At 45.0% G+C, this 19,835-nt stretch overlaps 1 protein-coding gene across 2 annotated transcripts in view; it reads right to left on the reverse strand.

Annotated features, from left to right (window-relative positions):
• Positions 1 to 19,835, reverse strand: part of PABIR2 (PABIR family member 2) — a 202,938-nt gene that overhangs the window by 841 nt on the left and 182,262 nt on the right. The gene's annotated exons all lie outside the window — the stretch shown is intronic.

The following is a 19,835-nucleotide window of genomic DNA, read 5'->3' on the forward strand; positions in this document are numbered from 1 at the left end:
AAACTCTAGCAGCAGCGTCATCAATTGTTGCGACCGACGGATTCCCTGATATCTCAGTCAGGCCACGTTGTAAAATCGTGAAATCACAGAAACAAAAAATGCTGCTTTATACTTCGTGTAATGATTGACGAGGTATCTCCTGAAATATTCTTTGCGGCCACGGTTTCCACCTCACTGAGTCATAGTCTTTGCTTTACGGTTTTATTTGATTTTCACTAGCTTTTTATTTCTTTTCTTTTCCAATGGGAAGCTCTGCAGCCACTTCCTAGGCCTTTTACCTCCTAAAGAGTGGCAGGTAGAGCAATTCTAAGAACATATGTCTAAAACACAATATCAGAAGGGGAAGACAAGTGAAACACGAAGGAAGGAAGAGGAATATCATCAAATATTGCCCAACCCAGGTCTCATCTTAAAAGTGAAAATGACATAAACCAAACAGAAACAAACCTAAACTTCCGAAGGAAAATGTATATGCACAACTGTAGGGTTTTACGTTTGTTCTTCTCTGATGGGTTAAGTGACCCCTGCATATATGAATTCACCCTTCGACTATTATTTATTGAGTCCTACTATGTGCACAGCATTGTACTAAAAAGCATCCCAAGCCATTTCTACCCTCCTCTTTTCCCCGGCTGCAAAAATGCAACTTTCTCTTCCTTTGATATTGATGAATTTGCTGCATTCTTTGATGGAAACCATGGCATAATGGGCCCACTAGAAAAGTGCACTGGCCTGGATGAAATGCTTTGTTTCAGACACTTGCTCTGATTGGTACGGATTGGGCCTCCCTACCTCTCTCATTAGTGACTTCTCATTCTGTTGGGTGTAAAGAGAAGTCTAAGGGGTCTATCTGGATCCTCCTTTTCCTCTTGGTTTTTTTCTGAAATATCCCTCCTGGGATCGCCTGTTTGTTTCTTGCAAAGCAAAAAACAGAAGCAGCAGCAACAAACAAACAAAAAAACCCTGACCCTCTTGCCCCTCCAAAAAAAACCAAAACAAACAAAATAAAACGGCAACAACAACAAAACACAAGTAAACTCTGATGCCAGCTGGTCTTGGATAATGACTCAACAGTTAAATAAACAAACCCCTTGCTCTGGAATGATGCTTGATATTTGCTGAGATAATCACTCCACCACACTATTCACTACTGTCCTGGGCTGGTGAAGTCCACCCTACCCAGAGCATGTTTTAGGAGTGGCTTTCTCTCCCTCTCTCTCCTCTCTGTGCTTACTATCATCTCATAGCCTGGATCTGTTGGCCCTGAACAAAAACCTCCCCTTTGAGTAGTTCCTGGAATAGGCCAAAGAAACAATCCTCCCATTGCATTTTGGTTGTTCAGACCCAACACTGAGACCCAAGTTCAAGGCCAGGTTCTGGCCCAGGGAGTCCTGCCTTCCATTTCTGCTCCCTTTCTCAAGCATCTTCCCTATCCCTCACCCCCCTCCGCCCTCTCAGGAATAATCCAAAAAGGGTTATAAAAAGCCCAGAGCCTCTGAGAAACAAGACAGTCCCCCCCCACCAAGCAATCATTTTAGGCCACTTCACCTCTACACCCACTTTTGAATGACATTGCACCAAATCGGTCTTGAAGAAAGGGGTTTAGTAACATCACTAAGTTTGGGGGTTCGTTTAGTACAAATTTCCAAACTCAGGACAGTCTCTCTTTCCTGTTTTATTTATTTATTTATTTATTTATTTATTTATTTATTTATAGCCAGGAACAGCTTGCCACATGAAGGAAGACATAAATGAAGATGCCCATGTGTGTGACACCATGCCTTTGAGTGCAGATAAAACTTGAAAATGAAGTCAGTGGGACCCACATTCGAGACCCTGCATCTCTGAGGTGGCAGGGAGGAGTGAGGAGGCCGGAAGGAGAGCAGAATGTAGTTGCTAATGAGCTCGCTAACCGATGCCACACTTTGGGAATTGCTCCGTTTTACTGAGTACAGGCATCATCACAACTGGGCACCCTCCCTTCGCAACCCCCCCGCCCCGCCGCTACCTGCCATTCCCAGGAAGGGTAGAGGCTGTGTGTGTGTGTTGGGGGATGGTTATAAGTCATTCACAACACAGTGTGGAATCATCAAATCAACTGGCCTTTCTAACTTCTGAGATGTGCTGGCAGGACGGGATCTTTGGGGCTGTGCACTGCATCCTGGGAGCTGTGGACAGAATCCCATTTAAAGTCTCCAGAAATCTTCAGAGCTAAGGGAGCTGAGGACATGGAAGAAATATATGCAGAGAAGGGAGTGCTCACCTTGGGATTACTGTCCAGCTTCTTGAAGAAGAGGAGGGGGAGGAGGAGGGGGGAGGTGGAGGGGGAGGAGGAGGGGGAGGAGGAGGGGGAGGAGGAGGGGGGAGGAGGAGGGGGAGGAGGAGGGGGAGGAGGAGGGGGAGGAGGAGGGGGAGGAGGAGGGGGAGGAGGAGGGGGGAGGAGGAGGGGGAGGAGGAGGGGGGGAGGAGGAGGGGGGAGGAGGAGGGGGAGGAGGAGGGGGGAGGAGGAGGGGGAGGAGGAGGGGGGAGGAGGAGGGGGAGGCATTGGCAGCTGGGCATTTAGAAAGCAGATCTCAAGGTTTGCGTTACCCTAGCCCCATTTTGACTTGATTGCAAATCATCCCTGTGACATTCCAGAAGCACTGGGCTTAGGTGCATTTGTATAGCCAAGCAGGGCTCAGCTATTGGTACAAGCTGTCCTGAACTGAGCTATAGAGGCGGACAAACCCAGAGCTACTAATGGCACCTGGATGCAAAATGTTTGCTTTCCCTGTAGCTACAGAGCACAGTAGCTTTCTGTTTTTCTAAATGTGGTCTATGCATATATATTTTCCATTAGTTCCTCTGACAGCGTTTTCCTCCTTCCTTTTATTTTTTTCAAGAACTCCCTAATAAGCTTAATTCTTAATAGGTCTCATTCATTCATTCATTCATTCATCTTTTACATTAAAAAAAATCATGAACTGTTTCATTCTGGGAATGTAAACTCTATTTCTTAATGTCTTACAGGAAAGAGACTGAATATTGGCGTGAACACAGAGCATTTTTAATCTCAGGAAGAAAAGATCCTTTTTAAAAGAGACAAAAGTTGCAGTCCAAATTAGTTTTGTGCTGTTTGTGTTTTGTGAAAGCAGACGGGATTTTTGCCCCCCCATCTCCTCTGATGTCGTTAGAGACACATATGAACTCTTTGCATGGGGATTGGGGAGGGGAATTAGCTAAACATTTCCACATCTGGTTTTGGAACGGTTTGGAAAAAGAACTCGCTCCATAGGCTCCTGGAAGCTTTTTGGGTCGACAGTTATTTATTTTTAAAATTCAGTATACTCATGACAGCATAGTTATCAATTGTATATTGTTTTCCCAGAATCTTGTTGTCAAAACAAAAGGAAACAGAGGGGAAAAGGAAACTCCAAAGCAGTATGCAATTATCTCAGGGAAATATAACTGTCAGGGCTTTGATTTGCAGCAAAGTTTGTTCATTCTCTTGCAGCTGATTTGAAGAAAAAAGAATCTGAGTCGGAGCAAAGATTCTTTGACAAAACAAGAACAGAAAAAAGAATCCTAACACTTTGTGAACTCTTTCGCCCAGAAACTCAAATAGTCACATTTTGACTTTGCCCTGCCAGCTACCTCGAGGTTTGGGAGGCTTTTAAAATTGAATTCTTTGGATAAAGCCCAGTTTTAAAGAATTAGTTGCTTCACTGCTCTCAAAGAAAGTGGGGATTGTGATTGTACTAATGATGTTGAAGGTACATTAAAGTGAGTTAGAAAATTAAATAACTACTTTGGTGGAATTTACATTAATTCTAAAGACTCCAGGTCCAGCTCAGTGTTGCAAGCTGGCGAAGCATGGTGTTTAAGTTACCGCACGCTATTCATCATTGTGCGCGGAAGAAGAATTATGAACTGCTAATGCTTAACAATGTCCACCTTCTCGACAGAGGAAAACACCTTGACTCAACCTTAGAAAAGACTTCGTTCAAATTAAATGAAAGAGTAGTCATTAAAAAAGTTTTCACTGATTCTAAGAGTAACTGTAGAAAAGTGGAGAGATACAGAAAACAGAAGAAAACATTTCTTAACCTTCAAAGTAACCATCGTTAAATTTTTGGTTTATATACTTCTGATTTGGGGGAATGTAAATATAAATATAAATATAAATATAAATATAATCCATATATAATATATATATAATCCATATATATAAAATCCACATATATGTATAAAATCCGTATATGTATAAAATCCATATATATATAATCCATATTTATGTATAAAATCCACACATATGTATAATATGTAATGTATATATATGTATGTAAAATCCAAAGTCATTTCTGGAAAAAAAGTCAAGGATTTTTGAAAGCTGCTCTTAATTTTTGACATTGAATTTGAAAGCAATCAAAGCATTATTTTTGTTTGGGCCATCTGGTTTTGTTCTTATAATCTGTTAAGCTATCAAGCATAGTTTAAATGTCATGGTTCATCTCCTGCACAAATAAAGGTTGCGAAATAAGTAAGAGCCCAAGATCTCTTGTAAAAGAAGTTTCTGTTGGGTCACAACTTTAGTTGCTTAAAAGGTGAGGAGTCCAATGTGAAATCAAACCATAATAAGGCTACATAACAAGGGTAAACCATACCCTGACTGCACGTAAGTATTTCCAAATAAATACAGAAAGCTGTACTTTAGTGGAAATTGCAAATATCAGGTCATGGGAACTCCTTCCCTTTCGTGCAGAGAAGCTGAGTTGGTTTAATTTTAAAGTTGAATGAAAGGATGTATTTCATAATTTCCGTACAATGTAAGGAAAATCCCAAAGCCATGCCCCTAATTCAGTTTATGTTTTAATCTAATAATTTATTTGAGTTTGATTTTTCCGAAAAACTACACCCTTTGCCACGAAGTCCCAGCGTCCTTTCTCATTTTACAAGACAAGGTGAGCTCGTGTCTGTGCAGGACTCCCAGCCCACAGCAACGGGGCTGCGTTTGTAACCTATTAGCAGTCTCGGGGGGTCTGCCCAAACCAGATAAAGGCCTGTTGTCCTGAGATGATTTCCGGATGTTACCAACAGAAGGCAGAGGATCGAATCAGATGCTCCTTCAAGGGCCTCACCACCTCTTTGATACACCTGTGTCAATAAATGAGGGCTCTAGATGCCTTCCAGAAATGGTCAGGCACATTCCTCTCTCCCTTTCAAAGTCGGGATTTTGGGGTACAGGTTTTCTTAAAGCAAGGTGCACATATACGGCCCCAGCGGAAGGATGGCTTGAGTCCAGATCAAACCACAGTTGACTTTATAGGTTGCCTGGCTGATTTTTAACTGGCTTGAGCAACATGCATCTTTCCCAAATCCAGAGCTATCTTATGTACGCCCCACCCAAAATGTAGCGACTTGGTGCGTGTGTGCACACCCTGACTGAGGCTATTCACCATCCCTGGGGCCCTGAACGGGAGCAAAGGTTTAGAAAAAGGTCCTCTGATAGCAAGGCCGACGGTCATTGTTACAGAGCCTATAATTTGGGAGGCATGCTGTATATTGGAGTAGTTGAAGATGTACTGCTCGGTGGCCAGTACGCTGCTGTGGGAAGACCGAATTTCACACATGCATATGCACGCGCACACACACAGAGGACGGATGGACAGACAGACATACGCACTAAGGAGAAAGGAAAGCCCAGACCCGTTCCCTTCTATTGCCCTCATCCCTCCTATTTTTCTCCATTCCCTAATCCTGGGACTGTAAATTCCTTAAGGAACTGGGTATTGGTCTACTACAGTGTCTGGTACATAGTAAGTACTCAGTAAATATTTATTGAATGAATGACCACCAGCCACCTGCCCCTGTGCCTCCTTGCCCGGTCCCTAAGGGCCTGAGTCTGGTTATCGGCTAATCCCCTGCACCACTTCTTCCCCAGACTCCCAGCTGAAGGCCTGGAATAGCAGCAGAGTCTTTCTTGGTAGAGTGCAGGGCCCCTGTCAGAGGTCAAGGGTCAAGGTCCCCAGCCTGCCCACTTGCCTACCTGACTGCCTACTTGGCTTGCTGATGCCAAGGGCTTCACATCTGCTCAGCACAATGGTACCCACTTCCCTCTCAAGGAGCTCTTAGCCAGCCACTCCAGAGAGAGCCAGAACTCCTTATACTACCCTCCTCGCCCCCCTGCCACAGTCACTTTCTTCGTTCCTTCTGTCAACCCAAACAACCAGTGTCAGCATGAATGGATTCAGCCACAGAGTCACAGGCTATCCCCACTCTGATGGTCTCGGGCAAGTGAACTAAGTCAACCTCTAGAGAGAAGACAAGGTGCTCTTCTCCTCTGGTCTGGCTTTACATGGGAAGAAAGAAATTCTCAAGCCCCAGCCAGGCCAAGTCCAGGCAACCGAGAGACGGTGTAGTCAGAACGGGAAGCCTCCGGCCTACAAGGTCCTGGGAGAGCCTGCAAGGGGCTTGCTGGAGTCACTGGGTTGACTGAGGCACATGGTCACGGCCCCCTGAAGTTGCCCGTGGAGGGGATTCCGTCCGCCAGAAGGAGGAAGCTAAACCACGGGCTGCGTATCTGTTCCTCCTCAGGGCACGTCTACGTGCCCGCTGCCAGACCCGAGCACAGAGGTAGAAATCACAAAACACCAGAGGCTCCTGGGAAATCGGAGGCAAAATGGGTTCGGTCTCCCCTCCCACAAGTTGACCCTGGGCTCACTCTGAGCTAGCCTGGCACCCGCCACTCTGCAACTTCAGACTAAGAGAGAGATCCAGGCCAACTTCAGGCTTTGTTTCAGTGTCCCCTAGCCACAGGGCTCCCTAAAATGCTTCGAAGTTGACCCCATCTTCACATATTTTATTGGTAAATATCACTCTCCATTTCTTTTACCCGTACCTTTTATATAACAAAGGTTTGATACTGAGTGTGATAGCCCCTTATCCTAGCAGTCCCAAATCGTTGGGGCAAGGAGTTGGCCTGGCACGTTCTTATGCAATTCATATTTGGTTAAAATATGCAAATAATGTGTAACATTGTGGGTCAGCTATACTTAAAAAACACATTGCAAAAAATATATATACTTAATAGGTTGAACTGGTGTTCATCATTTGTATATCGTAACATATAAGTCATTAAAAATATGTAACATACAGACGTTAAAATAAATACAAAATGCTGACTTATTATATTATTATCCCTGATGATATATACATATATGACATATAATACTATTATGATATGTATTAATGACAAAAAGAAGTCTCCTTTGCCCTGGCAATCTATCATTCCCTTAACAAAGAATAAAGGATCCTCATGACATTTTTCTCAAGGGCCAAGACTTGAAATATATGTATATAATATATGCAAACATATGCATATGTATACACTATATGCCAATATGTATAATATAATATATAACCCCCACCCTTGGTCACTGTCTTTCCTTTTTGAAAAGAGTTTATTTTGAGAGAGAGAGAGAGCACGCACGTGTGCAAGAAGGGGAGAGGCAGAGAGAGAGGGAGAGAGAGAATTCCAAGCAGGCCCCATGCTATCAGCACACAGCCCGTCATGGGGCTTGATCTCATGATCCGTGAGATCATGACCTGAGCTGAAATAGAGAGTCAGATGCTTAACCAAGCAAGCCACCCAGGCACGCCTATCCTCCTTCTTTCTATATGTATCTAATATATATTATATTATATTATATTATATTATATTATATTATATTATATTAATTATATAATATATATATAGAGAGAGATAGATATATATTTATGGTTGAATTGTGTCTCTCCAAATTCATATTTGAAATGCTAACCCCCAGTACCTCAGAATGTGACCTTATTTGGAAATAGGGTCTTTACAGAAATCATCAAGTTAAAATGAGGTCACTGGGGTGGACCCTAATCCACTATGACTGACGTTCTTACAAAAAAGGGACGTTTGGACACAGGGACCCTGCAGAGGGAAGACAACGTGAAGACACATGGGAGAAGACAGCCACGGGACTGGAGTGAATGAGGCATTTGAAGCCCAAGAATACCCAGAATTGTCGGCAAACATGAGAAACTAGAAGAGGCGAAGGAGGATCCTCTCCTAGAGCCACCAGAGAGAACATGGCCTTTCTGACACTTGATCTTGGGCTTGCGGCTTCCTGAACTGAGAGAGTAAATTCCTGTTGTTTTCAGCCACCTAGTTTGTGGTGCTTTGTACAGCGGCCCTTGCAAACTAATAAATATATTTTCCCAACCAACTGAGCAGACACACATGCTTCCTTCCTGAGATAAGAGCTTGCAACTATGTATGTTCTGACTCTGTGTCTTGCTACAGCCTTAAATTCCATTCGGAATTACAAAGATGGTGAGACAAGGAACAGAGACAACGTGAAGATAAGAGGAGCCAGTCAAAGGGGTGCTGGCGCTGGACGTCTACGGGAGAAACCGAACGGGGTGGGGGGTTAGTGTCATAGCAGGAAGACTTTCTTATTCTAAAAGTTGTCCAAAAGTGAAGGGAGACAGCAGGGATGAAACCAAGCTTTCTTGGTTCTCAGGAGGCATTCAGGTAGAGGCGGGATGGGCACTGGTCAGGATGACTGGAGAGGGCATTCTGTCCTATTGGCAGGCGGGAGATCATAGGGTCTTTAAAGTTCGATTACAGGATGCTGCGTGCGCGTTCCCATGTGTGCATTCATAATATCGTCATTCATAGTGTTCAGAATTATGTATCTTAATGTGCTCATAATTAGCATGTATATTATAAACACAGGCATGGGAGAACACACACACACACACACACACACGCACGCACGCACGCACACCCCATGTGTGCATAGGTTATATATATAGGTCCTTTGAGAGTCTCACAATGTCATTGATGCCCAGAGCCTCTAAACCTGACACATGGAAGACTATGGAATACGACTTACCAGGGACTGAGCCCCCAGTCAGGTTTTTATTGTGACTGGGACTTAAAAGAGGCAGGTGGAAGGGGAGATGGACGGCGGGTCACAGTGTTAAGGAAGATACTCAGAATGAGGCTCACCGCTCTGCTCTAAATGTTGGGGGAGCTGACATGGCCTTTCTATAAGCGGCACGATCTGGGCTCCTGGGTGGCTTAGTCGGTTCAGCGTCCGACTCTTGATTTTGGCTCGGGTCATGATCTCACAGTTCCCAAAATCGAGCCCCGTGTTGTGCTTGGTGCTGACAGTGCTGAGCCTGCTTGGGATTCTCTCTCTCTCTCCCTCTCTCTCTCTGCTCTCTCTCTCTGTCTCTCTCAAAAAAAAAAAAAGTGGCATGATTTCTGAAAGCTCCTCACCAAGGGTTCTTTTTCCAAACTTCTTGCACTGGATTGCAAAGGCTGGGGCTCTGCTCCTTGGAACTACATCCATGGAGGCTCCAGCACAGCTGTAGGGCAAGTGGTCCAGAGTATAAACATTTTCTATTTAACCTAGAAGGGAGGGAGGTAGTCATGGCTTCTTTTCTATACTTATGCTTCTTAGCAATGTTTTAACAATTGCAGAATTCAAAGAATTTTAAAAGTTTGTTTGAACATATAAGGGTCACATATGGCAACAGGTCTCAAACATTTTCTTTCTTTTTTTTTTAGAAAGAGAGAGAGTGGGTGGAAGGGGCAGAGGGAGGGAGGGAGGGAGAGAGAAAGAGAGAGAGAGAGAATCTCAAGCAGGCTCTATACCAAGCATAGAGCCTGATGCAGGGCTTGATCCCACGACTGTGAGATCATCGCCTGAGCCAAAATCAAGAATCGGACGCTTAGCCAATTGAGCCACCTAGGTGCCCCTCAAACATTTTCTTTAGTTTGGATATCTTTTCTTTGCATAGAAAACCCCCAACAGCGTGTGCTCTCTCCAGTTATCTCCCTAGATCCTTGCAGCTCTCCTGTAAGGTCCCCAAAGACAGGCATTGCATGTTAAAACCGTGGAAATGGGATCCCAGAAGGGCAGAAAGCCTTGGCCAAGATCAAGTTTGGCTAAGTAGATTTGGGCCTCAGGCCTTCCCACCAGCCTACCTGGCTTCTCTTCCCCTTTACTCCGTATACAACATTGTATGTTGTATTCATTATGAGTGAACCATTGTGGAAAAGAAGAGAAAGCCCTGGAGTGGCCTGGCCTAGGGACTACTGCACCAAGATACGTGGCGGAGTTCTGCTCCAGTATCTGATGGTGGCCCAGTTACTCAGAAGAGGGAGACACAGCTAACTCCAACTCAGCCGAGGTTGCTGAGCAAACCAAAGCACAGAGGGCATCCAGGAGCAACATCCCAGAGCTGGGAAGAGCCGAGTGAAGCTCTAAGATGGCAAGTGGCAGTGAGGGGCAAGGACCAAGCTTTCTAGAATAGCCCAAGATTCGCAAAAGACAAGAGGAAGGATGGAGTATTCACAGACCGGAGAGGGCAGATCCAGTCAGACACAGCTGAGCGGGTAGTGTGTGCTTCCTTGGCCCCCCTCACTCGGTAAAGTTTTCTTTTCACTCCTGAGTTATGGGAAACAAAGATGGAAACCGAGTCTACCCACTAGACGGGGCCATTCATCAGAGGCAGCTGCCTGACCATAGAAACTAAAATTCTTTTGAAGAAGGAAGGAAGGAAATGAACATTTATTGAAGTTAGAAAACTCACTGAAGACACAGAACCAGTAAGTGGCAAAGACAGGACTGAAAGCGTCTGCGATGCTCACGAAGCTTCCATACCTTTCTTTCTAGTATATGCCAACTCTAAGAAAGTAAACACAGGGAGTGTTGAAAAAAGAGGACGTGAAAAGCGTAGATTGTTTATGGGGATCAGAGTCTAGGGTGATGGGGAGGTGGGGAAATTAATAGCTTTTCAAGCAGGGGAAATGGAGGGGGGAAAAAGGCCATAAACGAGAGACAGAAATTTAGAGGCACTCAGAGAAGATAATTCAAAATCACTGTTTATATTTTATCGCTCCTTATATTTTAGGCTTCTTGAGAACAAGCAGTCATTCCTGATTTCCATGTAACACATTTGTTCCAGAAGCTGCATGTATATCCAGAACATAATGAACTTGAGGACACACAGTATATCCAGGCCCTCCCAATCTATTTTGACAAGGGACATGTATATGGCTTCTGTACAAAGCAACCAAATATGGCAGCCCCAAACTATGAAGAATGGCCTGCAGGCTCACCCAATAAATCTTTCTGAATGGAAAAAGGGTACCACACATTCCCAAAGTCTTACATTTGTTACGGAAGTGGGGAATCACATATTCCCGATTCCGCCCCGAGGACAGAGACTGTGTTTTTTTTCTGATTTCATCACGTCTTTAAAAAGAATGCTGGGCTTTATTTACCAAGCCTGGACGTTTGTGAATCTCCAGACAGGGCTTGGATGAGAATGGTGGGGGGAGGGGAACAGACAGCCAAATATAGATTCAGTGGGTAATTTTATATCAGTACCATGTTCTACACAACTAGGGCTAGGCAGCCCTGGTGCCCTGACAAAAGGCAGGTTTTCACCAACGTTTTGGTGTTCAAAAAAAAAAAAGCCTACTTAGTGAGTATAAAGAAAGCAGTAGGGCTGGGTGCTCTTTATTCCTGGTTGAAGCTACTAGCTGGAGATGTTACAGAAAGGAATTGAGTTTATTTCCCTCAATAATACCATCTGGCATTCTGTCAGACTCTTTATGAAGAATCTTATATTGTTCGAGCCATGCTCTGGCTCATAACAAGAATTGAACAACTGTGGCATCCACCTGTTCCAAATCAAGACTGGGGTATTAAGATCAGCAGTGTTGACCCATTAGAAGGGCCTGACCATTTTGCGTGGAAGGCGAACCTCTCCTAAGCCCAGGGATTAGCATGTTCACATTGGGACAATAACCGAAGCAGGTGCTCATTCTACGGGTGGTTCAGAGTAATTTTTCTGGCTGCCTAGAGGTAGAAGCTGAAATAGAATAAGTCCTCGAGGGCATGACCCCAGACAGGGGATGGGGAGATAAGGGAGATACTCCTTGTTCTTTGCTTTATTGGAAAATGGAAAGAGAATCTCTTGGCACAAAATGGCAGCTTCCCTGGCTCTTCCGGGGCTGTTCTATAGAACAAGGGGGAAAGAGAATGAAGGATTAAAGAAGTATAAAGGATGGTCTTTTTCAAGGGATACGTTCATTTATCAGTATGAGGTACCTTTAGATTCTGAGTCTCTTAGATAAGCAACACTCTCAAAAGGGCCACCTTATCATTATTTATAAAATAAACTGATTTTCAGAGAGGAAGACTTCTCTCTTGTCTCCCTTTTTGAGATTCTGCTTGTGGGAGTTTGTAGACCTGGGGGGGTATTTTTTTTTTAATCAAGTTTTAAGTAGGGGCGCCTGGGTGGTTTAGTCGGTTAAGCGTTCGACTTCGGCTGAGGTCATGATCTCACAGTTTGTGGGTTTAAGCCCCGCGTGGGGCTCTGTGCCAACAGCTCAGAGCCTGGAGCCTCCTTCGGATTCTGTGTCTCCCTCTCTCTCTGCCCCTCCCATGCTCATGCTCTGTCTCTGTCTCTCAACAATAAATACACATTAAAAAATTTAAATCAAGTTTTAAGTAGCATTTATTACTTCTAAATTTAAGAACTTATGGCTTTATTTTGCCACCTTCTTAAGATTCCATGAACCTATAAGGGTGACTGGAAATTTGGTGCTTGTAATGTTCTGGTTCTTAATGCTCCTGTATGGACACATCCCTGGGACCTCAGGTTGGGCTAATTGGATATTGGGGATGGTAAGTGGTCTTGGTGAGGAGGTTACGGAGGAGACAATGACTTAGCTCACCTTATAGAGCACAATTGGGTGAAACTGTTATACGGACAGAAAAGGGGTGAGTAGGAAGTCATTATTTGAAAGTAATGAGGTCCTGGTGGGTTTAAGGCAGGACAGTCATAGTAGCTAAGTGGCTCTGATGTGTCACAGAGACGTGGATGAAACTGCCCTGGTTTTACTAGCTGTGGAACCTTGGGCATATTACTTTCTAAGCTTTGTCTTCCTCATTTGTAAAATGAGGATAATAATAATAATAATTCTTCATAGTTTTGTGTGATGATTACATAAGACCATGAGTCTAAAACTGTCTTGTAGAGTTCCTGACATGGGAACACTCAACAAATATTAGCTATTGTTAAAATTATTATTGTTTTTTTTTTAAATTTAATGTTTATTAATTTTTGAGAGAGAGAGAGAGAGAGAGAGAGAGAGAGAGGAAGAGAGAGCGTGAGCGTGGGAGGGGCAGATAGAAAGGGAGACACAGAATCTGAAGCCATCTGCTCAGAGTCTGACACGGGGCTCGAACTCACAAACTGCGAGATCATGACCTGAGCCGAAGTCAGACGCTTAACCGACAGAGCCACCCAGGCGCCACAAACTTACTACTGTTGAATATAGAAACTCAAGCAACTGCATTGAAACAGATTTCCCAGCACATTTTGGAAGCTCCTCGGCTATTTTTGTGCTGAAGTCTAAACCGCACCTGAGTTTTTCAAAGGCCTGGGAGTTGGAGATATGGGGCTCTGTCGCTTCCTAGCTGTGTGACCTTGGGCAAGTCACTTCCCCTTCCTGGCTTCAGTTTCCTCGTCTAAAACAGGGCCAGTTGTAACAAATACCTTGTGGTCTGGGGGATTGAACGAGGTATGGGAAACTGCACGTATGGGGCCTGGCACAGAGCAAGGGCCCGATAAATGGGAACTATAGAATAGGCTTGGGCAGACGGCCTGGCTACAGGCTTCCTTCCCCCCCCCCCCCCCCGCCGCCGCCGCCACCTCCCTCCACCCCCTTGTTAGTCCCAACGAGAGTGCCATCAATCTGCCACTCTCCTTGGGGGTTGCCGGAAATTCCTGGCACAGATATCTCCTACAGGGATGAATTTTGGATATTCCTCCGTCCACCCCTGTTACCACTGAATTATGGGGGGGAGAGAAGGAGAGAAGAACCATTGAGAGGGAGAGGAGAAAACAAACGTCTTCTGTATACTCCTGCCCTGGCGAGCCCAGGCGTATGCCTGAAATAGGTGTTCGGTAAATACTTGAGGAATGTATGTACAAATGAATGAAAAAAGCGAGGTGGCAGGCAGGCATCCGGGAAAGGAGAGAAAGAAATGGCAGGCTCTCCCCGACTCGGCCTGCACACCATCCCTGTCTCGGGGGCCTCCCCTGGTCGTGGACCGTGACCAACCCCGAATCTCTCCTTTCTCTTGCACAGGCTACATGCAATACCCTTCAAGATACCCAGACAGAGGCTTGAGGCTGGATCAGGGCTCCCCACTTTGGGGCTAGGGCCCTTGTGTCTCTCTGCTGTGGGCAGAAAACGGCTTCATTCTCAGACTGGTCTCAGCGAGCTCCTCAAGGGATCTCCAGATACAACCCCTTCCACCATTTTGAGATTCCTTCCTCGTCCCGAGACCACGCAGTCGGGTGCGAAGGGACGGGTCCACTGGTCCACTTCCATTTGTCTTTTACACACGGAAGCAACCTGACCACCTGGTCTGGCTGCGAAACATACGCAAATGAGTACAGACACCTGTACACACAGGTAGATGAACACATGCTTCAGATACACATGCTGACCACGGACGGGACTGAGGCCGAGGGTGATGCTTTTTACGGGCCACATTTAAAACCTTATGTGCTGTGGTTTCTCAGCGCCTTTCATAAGCTCGACTTCTGTTCTGACATTTGTTTCAAATAAGGTTTCCTTCCATAAAAATACCACTTAGGGACACACATGCAGAATATGCATTTGGCTTTTCCTGGGTGTTAAATATTTTATTTGATGTGCTGATTTTCAAACTACATTGCTGGGAAATTAATAAACACTTAATTGCCTGTGTGACAACCTCTCAACACAGTAGCAACAGTGATTTGGATCCTGAATCCTTAATTCTTTACCTCTTGTTTTCCCTGTGAGCTCCCAGCCTCGTTTTCGTACCCAACCTCTGGTTACCCACAAATTCTACACATGGCACATGAAAGCAGGCAAAACATCTCCCCCCCACCAAAAAAAAAAACAAAAACCCAACAAGGAATTGGAAAAGGAGTGTGAGGGTTCTACCCTACATGATGCGATTAAAAGTAAAATATATATATATTTTAAAGAGACCCATTAAGCCAGTCCTTTTGAACACATGTAACTTCCTGATTGGTTCCACGCTCACATCATCTCTGGCTCGATTTGGTTCTTGGGGTCTGATTCAGCAAGCTTTTGTTTTATCTCATCTCCCATGTGCTGAGAGCGTGGGGTGTCTGGAAGTTGCCCTTTTTTGTGAAAATAAAAAATACTGGAGAAAACCAGGGCTGACTTCCGATATGGGCAATTCCAGCTCATGGGCCAGGCGAACGAGCCCCAGGGAGTGTGTGGATGGGACCCGGAGGTGGAGGTAATTTGGGCCTCATAGCAGCTGGCCAGGCAGCTGGTGGAGAGCAGCTGCAGGAGGGGACAACTTCCATGGGGGGTAGAATTGAAAGTTGGACTTCTGTACAGAACTGTTCAAGGTGACCTGACCCTGGGTTGAATTCTATCCCTCGGTATATGTTACCGGCTTATGCTTTGACATTAGATGCAAAAGGGGTGGGAGAATGAACCAGAGGCACAGAGAAGGACCTCTGCCTACTTCCGGAGGCACAGCATTGCTGGGGGATTTCAGGACCCAAAGGTGGCAATTTCCGTGTGACCTTCCCCTCAAGGCCACGTTGTGATGGAACTTAGCAGTGAGAATGTATCACCAACAGGGCACTCATTTAAAGTTAAAATGTCCTTTCATAACTTTTGGAAAGGAGGTTTGTATACACAGAGTATCTAGGATTTGCCCATTTCTGTTAAAAAAAAAAAAAAAAAAAAGAACTCCTTCCTGACTATAAATCCTGAGCTCTGTAAATAATTTTTGGGTCCAAGAAGACCAACAACTGGCATTTTCACACCCCACTGCCCCCCCCTTCCCCGCTTCTGGAGCCCACAGCAACGGGAGGGGGACAAGGCATCTGCAAGGGAGGACGTGACAGATCCAAATGCACATATTTATTTAGTAAACAAGCTCATAATCTTTGAAATTTTAAAATTCGCCATAAGCCAACACAAGCTCAGGCTTCATCTGCAAAAATGCACAGCATCCGCCTTAAAGCGATTTGGTCATTGCAGGAGGGTGAGAGTGACATTGTACCCAGGAGCACAGTCTTGGCCGGTAAAGGCAGGGAGCCTTGAGTCGAGGGAGGGGAGCAGGGGAAGGAGACAGAGGGGTGGCCAGGCCCCTTTGATTTGGTGGAATCCAAGGTCATCTCCTCACTTTCTCCTTCTCCTTCTTCCCCCCCCCCCACCACTCCTCCTCACTCACATTTATTGAGCACTTACAATATGCCAAGCACAGCACCCAGGGCTTTACGAGGCTTGCCTCATTTACCGTCCAGGACGTTCTCAGGTGGGCACTGTTATCATCCCCGTGTTAGAAGGAAACCGAGGCCCAGAGAGTTTACATCACTTGTGCCTGTGGGTCACATCCTAGCAAGTGACCAGGGCTGAGGCCTGGTGAGATGGCTCCAGAGCTGGTTCTCTCTCCCCCAGAAGTCATGGAAGATCCCTCTCTCATGAAGCCTCCCCTCGTGGGTCCCAACAGGATAAACCCCTTGGTTCTCTCGGACAGTTTCATAAAGAGAGGGCCCAGGCACACCACAGAAAGGGGCCAGGGGTGAGGGGTGGCGCCAGCCAGATGCTTCCCAATTATCCTTTTCTCTCACTTCATTCAACTGCCAACGTATTTCTTGGTTTTAAGAACTGATACGCTTTTTTCCTTGCTTACAAAAATGCAGTTGAGCCTAGAAAAGCCCAATGTATAAGGCTCTGGTGCTTGTATTTTTTTTTTCCAGAGCGCTTGGAATAAGCTTCATACACAAAAAGTATGCACGTAGAAAAGTAGCATAAAATGGCCTTGCATAGATTGTCGTTGAGTACGATTTGATTCGTCACTCCCGGCTCTAGCTATTTTGCTGAAAACCACTGTCATCTGGTCAGCAAAGGAAAAGGGGGCCCGAGGAATACTCAAGGACACAGAGAGCTCGGGCTGGAGAAGGTGAGGAGAAACCTGGGACGGATTCAGTTAAGAACAGCAGAAAGCAGAAGAGGAGCTTGGGAAGAGGTTGACTTAGTCGGGGTGGGGGGGGGGGTGCAGGGAGAAGCTAATTCAAGCACCACAGGCGTGGGAACAGGGAGGGTTGAGCAACAGCTCTGGTGTCAGGTGGCTGTGGGGAGTTACAGTGTGCACTGTAACTTGGGGACCGAATGTGGAACTCAGCCAGCAAGGACCTTGTTTCTCCTAAGGGACTAGGGCATGGGGGAAGCCTAGGTGGCCTGGGGCTGAATCATGGGATACTGAGAAGAAAAGCCAAGCTTATGTGTTAAAGGCTAAACAGGTTGGGCTTGTCCCTGAAATGTACTGACGTGTAACATGTGACTCCTCCCCCCTCCCTCCCGTTGGGAGAATCTGTGCTTCCTTACTGGCTGGTGGGGAGGGCTCCAATGTGAGTGACAGGGAATGGAAAATCTGGAGAAGCCTGATGGACAGCATTTGGATCCTAAGATCAAAATCTAAAGGAGAGTCTCCTCTCGCATCTTCTGTGGTCTTGCAACTAACTCAGTTCTTCCCTTGGGGGAAATAAATATAGGTCATAGAAACCATAATTTTTGATACGTACCAGTCCTTATTTAACCTGGACAGGCACTCTGAACTAGCAAATGGTTCCACCAACCCTTGGGCTCTACTGGAGGGGTTGGAGGGATCCTTGGTGGGTGGAAAGAACCCCCCAGTGATGGCCACACGAGCACTGACGTCCACATTTTCCTCACACATCCACGGCTTGGATTTCATGCCTCAAAGAATGTGCAGGGGGCCTGCAAAGCTCAAAGGGTATGAAGCCATCACTTTATTAGTATTAGCCCATGTCGTTGAACAGTGCTTTTTACTCCAGAGCATTTTCATATCTACTCAGTCTTATCTGATGTGGTAAGTGGGGTAAGTAATGTTTTTCTTATTTTTGTAAGACAGAAAATAAATACAAATCAAAGTTTATATTCCTTAATATGATTTTAAGTAACTATGCTTAATTCAATCTGGGTCTTGTTACCTCCCTTTCACTCATCCAACAAATATGTACTGAGCACCTTCTCCAGACCAGCACCGTTTTAGGTGCTGGAATATATAAAAGTGAACTAAGACACAGGGCATTTGGCTGGCTCAGTTGGAAGAGCATGCAGCTCTTGATCTCGCGGCCATGGGTTTGAGCCCCATGTTGGGTGTAGAGATTAAACAAATAAATAAACTTTAAAAAAAATGTTAACCGAGACAGGGTTCCTATGCTAATAGAGTTTGCAGTCCCAAGTCAGAGACACATTAAATAGAAAAACTCACACATCATTATATAACATCAAATAGTTAATCTCAAAACATGTCATTACAACTGTGATAAACGACACCAAGCTTAGGTTCAAGTGTTATGAGAGTGTATAACACAGGGATCTAACCCAGTCTTGGGGTCTGGCAAGGCTTCCCTGAAGAAAAGACATTTCCATATCAGCTTGCAGACTCAGAACTGGGGCTGCAGATGGGGAAGATAGCGAGCACGTGTCAGTGGAATGCCTAAGACCAAAGCTACAGAGCTGGAGCACAGGTCAACACAATCCTGTCCCTGCAACTCTTTTGGTTTTATCTTCCCTTCTTTCCTGCTACTCTTCTTCCTGTGCTGCTACTGGCCATCATTTTCTCCCTTCATCTCAGCACAATTCAGGTGGGTCTTTGTATTTCATCTTTTTTTTTTTAAAGTTAGTTAATTAATTAATTTAGTGATCTCTACATCCAACGTGGGACTTGAACTCAAGACCCCGAGATCAAGAGTCTCATGCCCTTCCAACTGGGCCAGCCGGGCGCCCCATCCATCTTTCATCTTTGAAAATGAGTCAAAAGAAGCAGGATCTCATAGCATGAAAATCCTGACATCTTGGATGTGTATGTCTTGTAGATGAGGGATGATAATGATAATATATAAGAAACATTGCCTTAGAGATTGCCACAAAGCTGAAATCACTTGGGGTGCTTCTTTTGGCTAATTTGTCTTTTAAATCCTAGGGAACTGAATCTAGAATGTTTGCAATTGGGGGGGGTGGGGGTGAGGGGTAGAGAGTGAGGGATGGAGATCTTCGTGCAAACAATTTTGCCACTCGGGATAATACCCTTGAGATCCATCCGACTTGGTGGCCATTCCTTTTCATCATACCACAATTTGTTTAATTATTCACCTATTGAAGGACATTTCGGTTGTTTTCAGTTTTTGGCTATTACAAATAAAGCTGCTATAAACATTCATGTATAAGATTCTGTGTGGACATAAGTTTTCATTTCTCTGGGATAAATGCCCAGGAGCATGATTGCTGGGTCCTATGGTAATTGCATGTTTAGTTTTATAAGAAACTGCCAAACTATTTTCCAGGGTGGCTGCAGCGTTTCACATTCCCACCAACAGTGCCTGAGAGATCTGGTTTCTCTACATTCTCGCCAGCTCTTGGTATTGTCACTATTTCTTGTTTTAGCTGTTCTAATCGGTGTGAAGTAACACTTCATTGGGGTCCACCTTTGCATTTCCCTAATGGTTAATGATAGTGACCATCTTTTCATGTATTTACCATCTATATTTCCTCTTTGCTGGAAAGTCTCTTCATGTCCTTGGCTCATTTTCTGATTGGATTGTTTTTATACTGTTGAGTTTTTTAAAGTTCTTCATATAGGAGTCATTTGTCAGATATATGGTTTGCAAATACATTTGCCCACTTTGTAGCTTGTCCTTGTATCCTCTTACCAAGGTTTTCACAG

This window comes from Panthera pardus, unplaced genomic scaffold (genome assembly GCF_024362965.1).
Source record: "Panthera pardus isolate Hobbes unplaced genomic scaffold, ASM2436296v1 HiC_scaffold_27, whole genome shotgun sequence".
In the NCBI taxonomy this organism is placed as follows: domain Eukaryota; kingdom Metazoa; phylum Chordata; class Mammalia; order Carnivora; family Felidae; genus Panthera; species Panthera pardus.